This window comes from Callithrix jacchus, chromosome 21, assembly GCF_049354715.1.
Source record: "Callithrix jacchus isolate 240 chromosome 21, calJac240_pri, whole genome shotgun sequence".
NCBI classification, from domain to species: Eukaryota; Metazoa; Chordata; class Mammalia; order Primates; family Cebidae; genus Callithrix; species Callithrix jacchus.
Genome location: NC_133522.1, coordinates 7,454,220 through 7,470,730, shown reverse-complemented (window position 1 = coordinate 7,470,730; position 16,511 = coordinate 7,454,220). Strand labels below are relative to the sequence as shown.

Genomic DNA, 16,511 nt, shown 5'->3' with positions numbered 1-16,511 from the left:
GCCAAGTGTCTTTTTCATATAATGACTTATTTTGCTCTGGGTAGATACCTAGGAGTGGGATTGCTGGATCAAATGGTAGTTCTACTTTTAGTTCTTTAAGGAATCTCCACACTGTTTTCCATAGTGGTTGTACTAGTTTACATTCCCACCAACATGTAAAAGTGTTCCCTTTTTACCACATCCATGCCAACATCTATTTTTTTTTATTATTGGTCATTCTTGCAAAAGCAAGGTGACATTGCATTGTGGTTTTGATTCACATTTTCCTGATAATTAATGATGTTGAATGTTTTTTTATGTTCGTTGGCCATTTGTATATCTTTTTTCGAGAATTGTCTATTCATGTCCTTAGCCCACTTTTTAGTAGGATTGTTTGTTTTTTTGCTAATTTTTTTTAGTTCCTTGTTGATTGTGAATATTAGTCTTTTGTTGGATGTATGTTTAAACACACCAAAAGATATGAAGTTAACATAACTGTGTTTTCATAATTAAAAAATAAAAATTTTGTCTAAAATGAAACTGATTTGAAAAATCACATTAAGACATATAAAATTCATGAGATGTTCTAAAGGTAAAAACCACCATAGTCCCCGTTTATTCTAGAAATATTCACACAGTATCTACCATGAGACAGACTCTTGTTTAAAAGGTGTAGAGGAATGTCATTGCTCTCACAAACCTACACCTGAAAGGAATAAAGTAAATACTACTTAAATAGATTGAAGGCAATAGAGGAAAACAAAATCATAATACTAGAATGAAATACACGTAAGTAATAACATGGTTTATGGATAGAGAAATACCTTTTCACGATGAAAGCAATGGAATAGCAAAAGAAGAATAATTTTTGATAAAGTTTTTAACAAAAATAAAGAGCCATCAGTAGATTCATTATATGTTGGAGTACAAATTAATATAATTTTCTGTCTGGAAACAATTTGAAAATATATGTTGAATGGATTCTTTTCAATTTATGTTTTTACCCTTTAAACTAATATTGACATTTCAAGTCATCTGTCCTAAGAAAATAATCAGAATTGGGAAAAATACCTTTTTAAATCTTTTCAGAAGTGCTTTACCAACACATATAGAACATAAACATGTAGCTGGCAACCTATCTGTTGAGAAGTTTCTGATCAGAGATTTTATTCAAATTGTTATTTGAAATGTTGCCTTACATTGCTATTAATCTGTCATAAGAAATTCTGGTACACTGATACTTTATGTAGAATAGTTCAATAAATACCATGTAGGAAAACACAAAAACAAAAGTAGATTGATATCTCTTAAATTAAAAACCAGTGAGTTTTCTATTTTGTGGAAAAGTACCATATTTCTAAGTTATTATTACAAAATGTGTGTCAAGCTAGCTAGAGTCAGCTTATCAAGGAAGTCTTCTCAGTACCTTATTCCCAGGGATTCTGATGCGTTTTCTTAGATAGATTCTGTTAAAAGTTTCCCAATTGCGATTAATATCACTGTGGTATTTTTAATCGTAATAATGTAATTAGTTTCCAAGAACTATCCAGTAACACAAATGTATATGAAGATTATAATGCTGTTTCTGTGTTTTGTATAAAATTCTATTTAGAGAGAGAATTTTACAAATATTTAGAGTCATGTCCATTTCCCCTTTTTAAATCTGGCACTCTGCATTTTAATTTCAATAGGTCTCATCAGAACTGTACTTAGCAGATGCTAAATCAGTGTCTACAGGATGAATGGATGAATAAACTCATGTGGGTGTTTGTGAATCTTTAAGATTTAGTGCTCTTCTGTTTCTTAAACAAAGAGACTTGTTATTTCTCAGTTAAAGGGTCTTTCAGCTGCCAAAGAGAGATTAATCTTGTAGGAATTCTTATTTGGAAACGGTTTGTTTTGTTCTTTTAGATAAAACTTCTCTAAAGAAATTAGTTTCACAAAAGATAAAAACATTATTGAGTATTGAAAGTACTTGCACAAATTATTTTACATTTTAGTGGAGCAGTAGATATTATTAATGTTCTTGAACACCCAGCTCTTTCCTGCTTCTGTGAATGAGGAAGCCTATGCTGCTTCCTTTGCTGGAGTTAGTCATGCTCATGCAACCAATTCTAGCAAACGAGATGTAAGGGAATATGAGAGTCACCAGTGGTAAATACTCGTGCCCAGCTTTCGAGCCTATTCTTCCCCTGCTATGCAAAGGAGAGAGCATATGGCGTGGAGTGACTATATGGAAAAGAACCTGCAGTCATATCATGTTGAACATGTACAGTGAACAGGAAATAAGTCGTGCTGCTGAAACTACTGAAATTTTGGTGGTTTGTCACCGCAGTGTAAGCTAGCCAATGTGCTTCAGTATACCTCTGGTCGGTATCTAATTACAGAATCTTTCTTCATGATCACACGTACTTCCATTAATGGTGAAAAAGTCAACTCGATAAGTGCTCAGGATATGCTTCCTCTGCTTCATATAGAAGCAAAATGACTCACTGATATGTGTTTAAAAGACAGGGCATGAGATTAGTTTCCCATTCTCTTTCCCTTTGGAACGTACTAGTGACAAACACTTCGTAGAAATTCAAGGGGCTTGGAGATGCAAAATTAGCTTTATCAAAAAGAATAAGTTCAGCTGCATAAAACAGAAATAAAAAATTTGCTAAAACATGATAGTAGTTTGTTTGTTTGTTTGTTTTAATGTAAAGAAGCTGAGCTTGAAACCGAGTCTTAAAGTGACGGTGCCATAGTGTCTTCAGAACCCCAGGCTCCTAGCCTTCTGCTCTCTTCCTCCATTCATGATCCTATTTTCAAGGTCTCTCCATTGATCCAAAAGCTGCTAGTGCTCCAGCCATTACCCTGGCATGCAGGTCTTCGGTGGGAGAAACAGGAAAATGACAAAAGGGTATGCTATCCAGCTTTCTTTAAGCAGACTCTATGGTCTTTTCTTTTTATTATTATTTCATTAATACACGTTAACTGATTAACAGATTAATCTATACTTAATACAGACAAAAATCTGTACCATACCTCCTACCAAAATTCTATCCTATGTTGTCTATAATAATTTTCTGTATTAAATATTCTTTTAACTGTTTAAATATCTAAACTTATTCCTTCTTATTCTTCATATATGTATTGATGTTACTCTCCTAAGTATACGTTTTCTCTCTTCTTGACAAATTCAAGGAAGTTTTTAATCCCAAATTCTTTGGCACCAATTGCAACTTGAAACTTTTTCTGTGTTACATGAAAGGAGAAAAGGTTAGCACTCTCCTTGACAAGGATGAAGGAGGCCCTCAGGCATGACAAGACACAAATGGTTAAGGCATTGACACCTATTTTGTGGCATCTAACCATCATTTTTTACAGACAAAACAGACTCGAAACCAACAAAGATAAAAAAAGACGAAGAAGGGCATTACATAATGGTAAAGGGTTCAATTCAACAAGAAGATCTAACTATCATAAATATATATGTGCCCAAGACAGAAGTGCCCAGATTCTAAAGCAAGTTCTTAGAGATCCGCAAAGAGACTTAGACTACCACACAATAACACTGGGAGACTTCAACACTCCACTGACAGTATTAGACAGATCATTGTGGCAGAAAGTTAACGAAGATATTTAGGACCTGAACTCAACGTTGGACCAAAGGGATCTCACAGGCTTCTACAGAGCTCTCCACCCAAAAACAACAGATGTAAATTCTTCCCATTACTACATGGCCCATATGCTAAAATTGAACACACAATCAGACGTAAAACAATCCTCAGCAAATCCAAAAGAACAGAAATCGTGCTAAACATACTCTTGAACCACAGAACAATAAAAATAGAAGTCAAGACCTTAAAAATTTCTTAAAACCATCCCAATAAATGGAAATTATTCTGAGTCTGGCTAGACCCAGAAGAGAAATAATGATCACTGCAGCTCGGCTCTCAGGAAGCCACATCCATAGGAAAATAGAGAGCCTACTACATCAAGGGAACATGCTGTGGGACAAAAGAATCTGAACAACAGCCTTCAGGCCTATACCTTCTCTCTGACAGAGCCTACCCAAATGAGAGGGAACCAGAATATCAACTCTGGTAATATGACAAAACAAGGCTCTTTAACACCCCCAAAAGAATCACACTCGCTCACCGGTAGTGAATCCAAACCAGGAGGAAATAACTGATTTATCTAAAAAAAGAATTCAGGAGGTTAGTTACTAAGCTAATAAAGGAAGCACCGGAGAAAGGAAAAGCCCAGTGCAAGGAAATACAAAAAAAATGATACAAAAAGCAAAGGAAGAAATATTCAAAGAAATAGATAGCATAAAGAAAAAAATTAAAACTTCAGGAAACATTGGACACACTAATAGAAATGCAAAATGCTCTAGAACGTCTCAGCAATAGAATTGAACAAGTAGAAGAAAGAAACTCAGAGCTCAAAGACAAGGTCTTTGGAATAACCCAGTCCAAAAACACAAACAAAAAAGAATGAGGAAATATGAACAAACCCTTCAAGAAGTCCGGGAATATGTTAAATGACCAAACCTAAGAATAATTGGTGTTCCTGAGAAAGAAGAGAAGTCAAAAAGTTTGGATAACAAATTTGGGAGAATAATCAGGGAAAACTTCCCTAGTCTTCTAGAGACCTCGAAATCCATATATAAGAAGCACAAAGAACATCTGGAAAACTCCTCACAAAAAGATTATTGCCTAACCACATTGTTATCAGGTTATCTAGAGTTAAGACAAAGGAAAGAATCTTAAGAGCAGTGAGACAAAAGCACCAAGTAACCTATGAAGGAAAACTTATCAGATTAACAGCAGATTTCTCAGCAGAAACCTTACAACCTAGAAGGGATTAGAGCCCTATCTCCAGCCTCCTCAAACAAAACAATTATCAGACAAGAATTTTGCATCCAGTGAAACTAAGCATTATACATGAAGAAAAGATACAGCATTTTTCAGACAAATGATCAGAGAATTCACCATTACCAAGCCACCACTACAAGAACTGCTAAAAGGAGCTCTAAAACTTGAAACAAATCTTGGAAACACATGAAAAAAGAACCTCTTTAAAGCATAAATCACACAGGACCTACAAAACAAAAATACATGTTAAAAAGTAAAAACAAACAAGCAAAAAAGGTACACAGGCAACAAATAGCATGATGAATGGAATAGTACCTCACATCTCAATGCTAACATTGAATGCAAATTGCCTAAATTCTCCACTTAAAAGACACAGAACTCCAGGATGGATAAGAACTCACCAACCAACTATCTGCTACCTTCAGGAGACTCACCTAACAGTTAAGGACTCACATAAACTTAAAGGAAGCAGTGAAAAAAGGCATTTCATGGAAATGGACACCAAAAGCAAGTAGCAGTAGCTCTTATTATTATCAGACAAAACAAAATTTAAAGTAGCAATGGTTAAAAGAGACAAAGAGGGACAGTATATAATGGTAAAATGTCTTGTCCAACAGAAAAATACCACAATGCTAAACATATATGCACCTAACACTGGAGCTCCTGAGTTTATAAGGTATTTACTAATAGACCTAAGAAATTAGATAGCAACACAATAACAGTGAGGAATTTCAATAATCCACTGACAGCACTAGACAGATCATTAAGACAGAAAGTCAAGAAAGAAAAAATGGATATAAACTGTACGCTGGAATAAATGGACTTAACAGATATATAGAGAGCATTCCTTCCAACAACTGCAAATATACATTCTTTTCAACAGCACATGGAACTTTATCCAAGACAGACCACATGATGGGCCACAAAATGAGTCTCAATAATTTTAAGGAAACTGAAATTCTATCCAGCAATCCCTCAGACCACAGTATAATAAAACTGAAAATAAACTCCAAAAGGAACCTCCAAAACCATGCAAATACATGGAAATTAAATAACCTGCCCCTTAATGATCATTGGGTTAAAAATGAAATCAAGATGAAAATTTAAATATTCTTCAAATTGAATGAAAGTAGTGATAAAACTTATCAAAACTTCTGGGACACAGCCAAGGCAATGCCAAGAGGAAAGTTCATAGCCCTAAATGCCTACATCAAAAAGTATGAAAGAGCACAAACAGACCATCTAAGGTCACACCTCAAGGAACTAGAAAAACAAGAATAAACCAAACCCAACCCCAGCAGAAGAATGGAAGTAACCAAGATCAGAGCAGAAGTAAATGAAAATGAAACAAAAAAATGCAAAAGATAAATGAAACGAGAAGCTGGTCTTTGAAAAGATAAGTAAAATTGATAGATTGTTAGCAAGAAAAGAATAGAGAAAATCTAAATAAGGTCAATAAGAAATGAAATAGGAGATGTTACAACTGACATCACAGAAATAAAAAGGGTCATTAAAGGCTACTATGAACACATTTAGGTGCATAAACTAGAAAACCTAGAAGAGATGGATTAATTCTTGGAAAGATACAAACCTTCTAGCTTCAATCAGGAAGAATTAGATACCCTGAACAGACCAATAACAAGCAGAGAGATTGAAATGGTAATTAAAGAATTACCAACTACAACAAAAATGTCCAAGACCAGATGGATTCACAGCTGAACTCTACCAGACATTCAAAGAAGAGTTGCTACCAATCCCATTGACACTATTCCAGAAGACAGAGGACCCATCACCTGAGCAGTATATACTGCACTCTATTTGTAGTCTTTTATCCCTCACCTCCTTCCCACCCTTTCCCCTGAGTTCCCAAAGTCCATTCTGCCATTCTTACGCCTTTGTATCCTCATAGCTTAGCTCCCACTTATGAGTGAGAACATAGGATGTTTGGTTTTCCATTCCTGAGTTACTTCACATAGAATAATAGTCTCCAGTCTCATCCAGGTCTCTCTGAATGTGATTAATTCATTCCTTTTTATGGTTGAGTAGTATTCCATCACATATATATCTCACAGTTTCTTTCTACACTCATTAATTTTTTTTTTTTTTTTTTTGAGACGGAGTTTCGCTCTTGTTGCCCAGGCTGGAGTGCAATGGCACAATCTCGGCTCACCGCAACCTCCGCCTCCTGGGTTCAGGCAATTCTCCTGCCTCAGCCTCCTGAGTAGCTGGGATTACAGGCACGCGCCACCATGTCCAGCTAATTTTTTGTATTTTTAGTAGAGATGGGGTTTCACCATGTTGACCAGGATGGTCTCGATCTCTTGACCTCGTGATCCACCCGCCTCGGCCTCCCAAAGGGCTGGGATTACAGGCTTGAGCCACTGCGCCCAGCTGATTGTTTGTATTTTCAGTAGAGACGGGGTCTCACCATTACACTCATTAATTGATGAGCATTTGTGTAGCTCCACATTATTGCAGTTGTGAATAGTGCTGCTACAAACATGCGTGTACATTTTTTTTTTTTTTTTTGTATAATTTTGTATCTGGAAACGTTGCTGAATTCTTTATCAGTTCTAGGAACTTTCTGGAAAAGTCTTTAGAGTTTTCCACGTTCTGGATATTAGTCCTTTGTCAGATGTATAGATTGTGAAGACTTTTTCCCACTCTGTGGGCTGTCTGTTTACTCTGCTGACTGTTCTTTTTGCTTTGCAAAAGATCTTTACTTCAATTAATTTAAGTCCCAGCGATTTATCTTTGTTTTTATTGCATTTGCTTTTGGGTTCTCAGTCATAAAATCTTTGCCTAAGCCAATGTCTAGAAGGGTCTTTCCAATGTTATCTTCTAGAATTTTCATAGTTTCAAGTATTAGATTTAAGTCCTTAATTCATCGTGAGTTGATTTTTGTGTAAGGTGAGAGATGAGAATCAAGTTTTATTCACCTACATGTGGCTAGCCAATTATCCCAGCACCATTTGTTGAAAAGGGTGTCCTTTACCCACTTTATTTAAGAAAAATATTCTGCATGCCCCCCAGGATTTAAGATATGGCACCTACTTTAAAAATAATAATAATATGAGAAAAATATATGACATGGAAAACAGTAAAGAAACTCTTTTTTTGAGACAGAGTCTTGCTTTATAGCGCAAGCTGAAGTGCAATGGCATGATCTCGGTCCACTGCAACCTCCACCTCCCGGGTCCTCCACCTCCTGGGTCCCGGTTCAAGCGATTCTCTTGCCTCAACCTCTTGAATAGCTGGGACTACAGGCATGCACCACCATGCCCAGCTAATATTTGTATTTTTAGTAGAGACAGGGTTGCAGGCTGGTCTTGAACTGCTGACATCGTGATCCACCCACCTCAGCCTCCCAAAGTGCTGGTATTACAGACATAAGCCACTGCGGTCAGCCACAATAAGGTAAATTTTGAGAGGAGTAGTTATTGGAAAGCAACATAAAAGGTGTTTCTGAAAGATTAAAAAACAGCCTATATCAAAAAGAAAACCAAATATCACATGTTCTCACTTATAAGTGGAAGTTAAATGATGACACACATGGACACAACAAGAGGAAGAACACACAATGGGGCCTACTTGAAGGTGGAGGGTGAGAGGAGGGAAAGGAGCAGCAAAAATAATTATTGAGTACTCGGTGACAAAATAATCTGTACAACAAACCCACATGATGAGAGTACATATATAACAAACCTGCATACCTGAACCTAACATAAAAGCTTTTTTAAATATATACTTTTTCTAACTAAGATACTATGTCCTCTTCCTTCTCTTCTTTCTTTCTGATTATCCTTTCTTGAGGTTTTAATTTACTATCTTACCATCTCATATTGTACCCCCTAAAGTTCAATACTTGGCCTTTAATGTAATCCTACATATTATATACATGACTCAGTGTTTTATTATAACTGAAAAAGTTAGCTTATATTTCATATTTGTTGATGACCTAAAAGTAGATGTTTGTTGCTAAAGGTTGGGGGTGAATCATTAAAATTCAGATTAAATCATTTAACCTATCAGAACACAATTCTGTTTGTTGTGTTAACAGCCTATATCAAAATTTAAAATGACAGAGCATCTAGTTTTTAAGTATATTGATTGGATTTACCTTACATCCTTTCATGTGAGGAGTGGATTATAATTTATCATAAGAATTTGCTTTTTGTTTGATATTAGCCACCAAGGCAAAATATAATGGTTTATTGTATAGTTTATGTTCAAGACAATTTCCAGAAGGTCATGAATATTTTAACTTAAAATATAACATGCTTTTTTTGATACACATGCTATAATTGTACATGTTTATGGAGTACAGTGTGATAGACATATCCATACACATATACAATGTGTAATGATCAAATCAAGGTAATTAGCATATCCATAACCTCAAACCATTATCATTTCTTTGTGTTGGGAAGATTCAAGACTCTTTCTTTAACCATTTGAAACTATATCATAAATGTTAACTATCATCAGTCAAGAACAGAAAGCACACAGCACCTGGCATGTCACTCGTTGAGAAAATGCACTGGTTCTCAGCAAAACAGCTCTGAAGTTCTTCCTCAGGGCAGAGCCTCCTTCTGTTGCTGGCTCCGTAGTGATATAACTGTATACAAGCCACTATACAACATGTAAGGCAACCAGATTACTTATATCTGGTTTTACCTATTTTCAGATAAAAATCATCTTCAAAATTTACTAACTGTTTAACCTTGAACAATTCACTTAATTTCTCTGTATTGGAAATAGTAATAATAGTACATGCTTTATAGATCCAATTTTCTGCATATGGGTAGCCAGTTATTCCAGAAATATTTTTTGAATAAGGGTTTCCTTCCCCATTGATAGTTTTTGTTGGCTTTGTGAAAGATCAGACAGTTGTAGATGTGTAGGCTTATTTCTGGGCTGTCTACTCAGTTCCATTGGTCTATTGTGTCTGTTCTTATACCAGTACCATGCTGTTTTGGTTACTGTAGCCTTGTAGGATAGTTTGACATCAGGTAATGTCATGCCTCCAGCTTTGCTCTTTTTGCTTAGGATTGTCATGGCTATTTGGGCTTTTTTGGGCTCCATGTGAATTTTAAATAGTTTTTTTCTAGTTCTTTGAAGAATGTCATCGGTAGATTGATAGGACTAGCATTGGATATATAAATTACTTTGGGCAGTATGGCCAGTTTAATAATTGAGTCTTTCTACCCATGAGCATGAAATGTTTTCTCATTTGTTCGTATCATCTCTGATTTCTTTGAGCACTGGTTTGTAGTTCTACTTGTAGAGATGGTTCATCTCCCTCGTTAGCTGTAATCCTAGGTATTTTATCCTGTATGGCAATTGAGAATGGGACTGCCTTTCTGACTTGACTCTCAGCTTGGCTGTTGCTCTTGCATAGGAATGCTAGTGACCTTTACACATTGATTTTGTGTCCTGAGACTTTTCTGAAGTTGTTTATCAGCTTACGAAGTTTTTGGGCTTAGACTTTGGGGTTTTCTAGATAAAGAATCATGTCATCTGCAGACAGGGCTAGTCTGACTTCCTCCCTTCCTAGCTGATGCCCTCTGTCTCTCTCTCTTGCCTAATTGCTCTGCCTAGGACTTCTAGTACTATGTTGAGTAGGAGTGGTAAGAGAAGCCATCCTTGTCTTGTGCTGGTTTTCAAGGGGAATGCTTCTAGCTTTCGTGCATTTGGTATGATGTTGGCTGTGGGTTTGTCATAGGTGGCTCTTATTATTTTGAGGTATGTCATTTCAGTATCTAGTTTACTGAGAGTTTCTAACATGAAAGGATATTCAATTTCATCAAAATCCTTTTCTTCATCTACCGAAAGACAATCATGTGAATTTTTTTTAGTTCTGTTTATGTGATGAATCATATTTATTGATTTGTGTATGTTGTACCAACCTTGTATCCCTAGGATGAAGCCTACTTGATCATGGTGAATAAACTTTTATATGTGCTTCTGGATTCAGCTTGCCAGTACTTTATTGAGGATTTTTGCCCTTTATAGACTTGGTGAGGATTAAACAAATGAATCATATATGTAAAATATTCAGAATAGTGTCTAGCACATACTTACCACTATGTATATATGAACTTCTACTACTATTTGTTTACATACATACCTATACATATACACTTATTTACATGCTATACATACTGCTGATACAGAATTACAACATAATTATGTTACAAGAATGGAATTATATTACACACTTTTACACATCTCAGGTTTTCACTCTGTAAGTGAATAAGACCTTCTGGAAATCCCTCCAAGTCAAATAGCTCCGTCATTCTTTTTAATGACTGCATACTGTGTCACAGTCTTTCTTTAAACCAACACATAAAGAGAGTAATTCCATTCCAGCTGTTTTAAAGTCATGGGCAGTAGCATGCTCTACCAAGGTACTTCCTAGCCTATAATGAGAAGACCAGACTTCCTGGGATCAGCCTACACATGTATTCCACTGCCATTCTTTTCTATATTGCCACCCTAAATTTCCATTGGTCAGCTTTTCCAGTCCCTGGGGTAACTCTTCCTGTGGTATGTCACTTCATAATAGCTGATGGATCTTTTGTCCACATTCCCAGACTTTCTCTCCATACTTCTTTCTAATCCACAAACTATTCATCAGTGAGCTATCGTGACCTACTTGAACCCCTGAGCTGTAACTATTAATCAAAGCATATCAAAAAAACAGTAGTGAAATAACAATAACAGAGAATGAATGAAAGAGAAAGATAATGTGAAAGATAGGGTTAACACATGCTAAGAGTTTAACATTGCCAGACACTGTTGGTGTTCCACTTTAATCCTGCCCTACCACTGATACCCACCCTCTGTTCCCACCCCAACAGTCCACATCTGTGACTCTCTATGGAGGACTGCCCTTGACCACCTGGAACTGTTTTGTCTCTGTAAAAAGAACCAAAAGTACTTGGGAGTTTTAATTTCCTTATCTTAAGGCAAAAGCTAATGACTGGCTGGTGCAGCCATGAAGCCCCATCAGGACTATTCTAAGGTGCTATTTAGGGTCCTGCAGAAACTATCCTCAGTGGGACTTTACAAGAAATCACACCTTTGCTTGACTTCGTCTCTGACTCCTTTGTTGGTTTCTCCCAAGATGACTTCAACAATCACTTCCACGCGAGTTTTCATTCGAAGACCTGTCTCTAAGAAACCAAATATAAGAATGAAGCACTTTGCAATGCTCTATCTCTTTCAATCTTCACATCGCCCCAAGAGGGAAGCTAAGCAATTTCCCTCACAGCCTAAGAGGTACAGAGTTGGATTAAAAATTCAGAGTGTTTGAATTTAAAGCTCATGTTCTTAACTACTTTGGTTTTCATTTGGGGACACTTTGTCACCCAGGCTAGAGTGCAGTGGCACCGTCACAGCTCACTGCAGCCTTAACCTTCTGGCTCAAGTGATCCTCCCACCTCAGCCTCTCAAGTATCTGGAACCACAGCCCCGCACCACCAGACCCACCTAATTTTCTTTGTTTGTTGTAGAAACAAGGTTTCCCTACATTGCCCAGGCTGGTCTTGAGTGCCTGGACTCAAGTGATCCTCCTGACTTGGCCTCCCAAAGTGCTGGGATTACAGACATGAGCCACTACCTCTGGTTCTTGACTGTTAGCTTCGCAAAAGCTCGACTCTAAAGGCAGAGACAACAACATGAGAAGTACTAACAAGGACCCAGAAATTAAGAGAGAAAGGAGAGGGAGTGTGGGTAGCATCCTACTTCCTCCATACCCACAGCGTTGTCTCCCATCAACAGCCCCCAGTGTTGGTGACTCTGCGCTGCACTGAGTGCTGCTTAAGAGTCACTTTCACTCTTTCCTCTCAAAGGAGAGCAGGCAACGTATCTCCATTTTCCCCAGTTTTTACCTAAATAATTCCACCAGGCTGAGGCTCCTGCAATATCCTATCCTCATTAAAGATCTTCCGCTTGAGGCCGGGCGCGGTGGCTCAAGCTTGTAATCCCAGCACTTTGGGAGGCCGAGGCGGGTGGATCACGAGGTCAAGAGATCGAGACCATCCAGGTCAACATGGTGAAACCCTGTCTCTACTAAAGATACAAAAAATTAGCTGGGCATGGTGGCGCGTGCCTGTAATCCCAGCTACTCAGGAGGCTGAGGCGGGAGAATTGCGGTGAGCCGAGATCGCACCATTGCACTCCAGCCTGGGAAACAAGAGCGAAACCCCGCCTCAAAAAAAAAAAAAAAAAAAAAAAATCTTCCGCTTAATAAGAAACAAAGAAGAAAATGACAGTCTTCCACTACATGAAACTGCTTCACTCAACCAAAAGACCTACATCCAAAATTTGAAATCAACTACTTGAAAATCCTAACTGGGTTAAAATTTTCTTTCATGTACTCAAAATTTAAAGTGAGAGAATAATCTAAAAGCAAACTATGTCAGTATTTCATTAATTTTCCATTTTGTTGAAAAATATTCTGAAATCATAAAATTAAGAGAGAATTTTTTCAACATCTCTGTATTGGAAGTTTATTTAATGGGCTGCAAGTGAAATGCTTTGGACAATTAAATTATTTTCTCTGAAAAAATTTGGCTTAATAACATTTCCTCACATTTTTAGGATTTTTTTTTCTTTTACATGGAGTCTCACTCTGTCACCCAGATTGAAGTGCAGTGGCACAATCTCGGCTTACTGCAGCCTCCACGTTCGGGGTCCCAGAGATTATCCTGCGTCAGCCTCCTAAGTAGCTGGGATTACAGACATCCACCATCATGCCTAACTAATTTTTTCTATTTTGTGGAGATGGGTTTTCACCATGTTGGTCATGCTGGTCCTGAACTCCTGACCTCGAGTGATCCGCCCACCTGGGCCTCTCAAAGTGCTGGGATAGCAGGTGTAAGCCACCATACCAGGCTTATTTTTAGGATTTTTTCAATGTTTCCTGAGGTCTTCAGTCTATCCCATATCCCAGATAATATATTTATATTTGATAAGTTTTACACAAGAATAATTTTCTAAAAGAATACAATTCTGCATTCAGTGTGCTAAAATTAAGCTTTTGGTCTTTTACAGTAAGTTCTTAATATAAGAAATTAAGCAAATAAATATAAAAAATTGTAAATGGCACTATGGAATACAATTTTCATTTCAAAGGTTAACAACTTTGCTTTCTTCTTCTGAGCCACCTGAGTCTCCATGACTGCTTTAGGATTTATCTTTTTTAAAAAGTTATCATTGGCTGGGTGCAGTGGCTTACGCCTCTAATCCCAGCACTTTGGGAGGCGGGTGGATCACGAGGTCAAGAGATCAAGACCATGCTGGTCAACATGGTGAAACCCGTGTCTTCTAAAAAAAACACAAAAATTAGTTGGGCATGGTGGCGCACGCCTGCACTCCCAGCTACTCGGGAGGCTGAGGCAGGAGAATTGTCTGAACCCAGGAGGCGGAGGTTGCAGTGAGCCCAGATTGCACCATTGCACTCCAGCCTGGGTAACAAGAGCAAAACTCCATTTCAAAAAAAAAAAAAAAAAGTTATCATCCAGTTATTGACCACATTACATAATATAAGATTTCATCTTTTAATAAATGAATTCGAAAAAGATAATTTTTATAACACTCCAGTAAGATATCACAGACTAGAGTTAAAATCTGTGATGTTTCTGACCACCATTTCAGCAAAAGATTTATAAGATGGTAAATTTTTTTTTTTTTTTTTGAGACAGAGTTTCACTCATGTTACCCAGGCCTGAGTGCAATGGTGCAATCTCAGCTCACCGCAACCTCCACACTCCTGGTAAATTATAAAATATAAAATAAGAGCTAGAGTGAACTTGGGAGCACAACAATCCATAATTTCGTTCATTTCATACATTAAATCATGAAGCATAAACAACTTAAATGTTTTGTTTGGGGATTCAGGACAGCCAGAGATCTTAATAGTAAGGCTGTTTACTACCCATTAGGAGATTTACACACAAGTTCATTCATTTGACTGAAAATACTCATTCCATCTATGGAAATCTCCATGCACACAAACTAGAAAATTTACAAGAGATGAATAAATTCTTGGAATCTACACCCTCCAGTTTTTAAAACAATTCTGAAACTAGACTTGAATTTGATAAAGTGTGTACGTCCATTTGTTCTTCAAAGCCAAAGGAGTTTGTACACACACACACACACACACATACACACACACGCATACACACTCATACACACACATACACACACACACACGCGCGCACACACACACACACTGATAGAAGTTCATTGTATTGCCAAGTAGAGTATAGATCCTTTAGGGTAGTTTCTAACACTGTCTTACAAATTAGGAAGTTATTAATTACTTAAGTGCCTCTACTTCTGACAGCTCAGTTTCTAATAGCAGCAGCTTGAAAGCCTGACTCTGCATATCAAGAAAAGCTGTTTGTAAGGTATGAATCAAAGCCTCTTCTTCCCAGTCCTTGGGAGAAGAGGACTCCTTCAAAAACACAGGCTTTTTAAAGGAATACAAATTTCCTTAAGTCTGATGTAGGTGTTAGGAAAATAAGTGACATTGAGAAAGCAAACAGCTGAATGTCGGATTATAAAGTTCACATAAAACCACAATTATCACTCTTTTTTTATTTCTGGAATGCAGAAGGGATGGCTGACAGTCTTTTTCTTTCCTCTTGCCTCTTCCAGAGCTTTGCCTTCTCACTAGGACTCCAAAATCCCCCGCTCTTGAAACCCACATCATCTCCTTTTACATCCCCTTCCTGTAACCACTCTACTTCCCATCTACTGACCTGAATATCAGAAGTCATGGGCTTCAATAAGTCTTCATTTTCTGTGCGAGCCCTTGGGAATTCAAAACATAAGACAATGTCAACTCACCAGCTTCTTACCTCAAAACACACCAGAGTAAGTCAACGGGGAAGCAGGTATCTATGAGGAGGAACCAAACTTACGGAGCACCGTAGCTTTAGGAACTAATTCATTCCCTTGAGAACCCATCTACTCTTGCAAAAGCAAGAACTCTTTCACTGCTTCAAGAATGGCTCCAGGCAATTTATAAAAGATCTGCCACTGTGGGAGGCCGAGGTGGGCAGATCACGAGGTCAAGAGATCAAGACCATCCTGGCCAACATGGTGAAACCCCGTCTCTACTAAAAATACAAAAAAAAATTAGCCGGGCATAGTGGCATGCGCTTGTGGTCCCAGCTACTTGGGAGGCGGAGGCAGAAGAATCGCTTGAACTTAGGAGGTGGAGGTTGCAGTGAGCCGAGATCGCGCCACTGCACTCCAGCCTGGCGACAGAGCAAGACTCCATCTCAAAAAAAAAAAAAAGATCTGCCCACATGACCCAAACATGTCCCAGTAGGCCCCACTTCCCAACACTACCAAACTAAAAATAGAATTTCAACGTGAAATTTGGTGTAAACAAATAAACCATATGCAAGCCATAGCAAACAACTTTTGTATATATTCAATTTTATCCTCTCACAGCTTCTATCTTGGACTTCCGTATCACACCCGTCAAATCCACTGAAAACCTAATTTCAAAATCTGGTACTCTAAAACCATCTTTTCTTTTTTTCTTTCAACACTTTATTTTTACGTAACAAGTCTTGACTCCTCCTGGTCCTTCAGTTGATCAGGATGCCCTGATGTCATTTGTTTACAGATTTATCTTAGACCTTA

General features: G+C 37.5%; 1 protein-coding gene and 1 non-coding gene across 5 annotated transcripts in view; both read left to right on the top strand.

The window, feature by feature from the left end:
* HTR1F (5-hydroxytryptamine receptor 1F) overlaps nt 1–16,511 on the top strand; it is a 147,069-nt gene that overhangs the window by 91,515 nt on the left and 39,043 nt on the right. The gene's annotated exons all lie outside the window — the stretch shown is intronic.
* LOC118150008 (U6atac minor spliceosomal RNA) lies at nt 3,219–3,344 on the top strand. The gene has a single exon (XR_004737777.1). It is a non-coding gene; the product is annotated as a U6atac minor spliceosomal RNA (small nuclear RNA).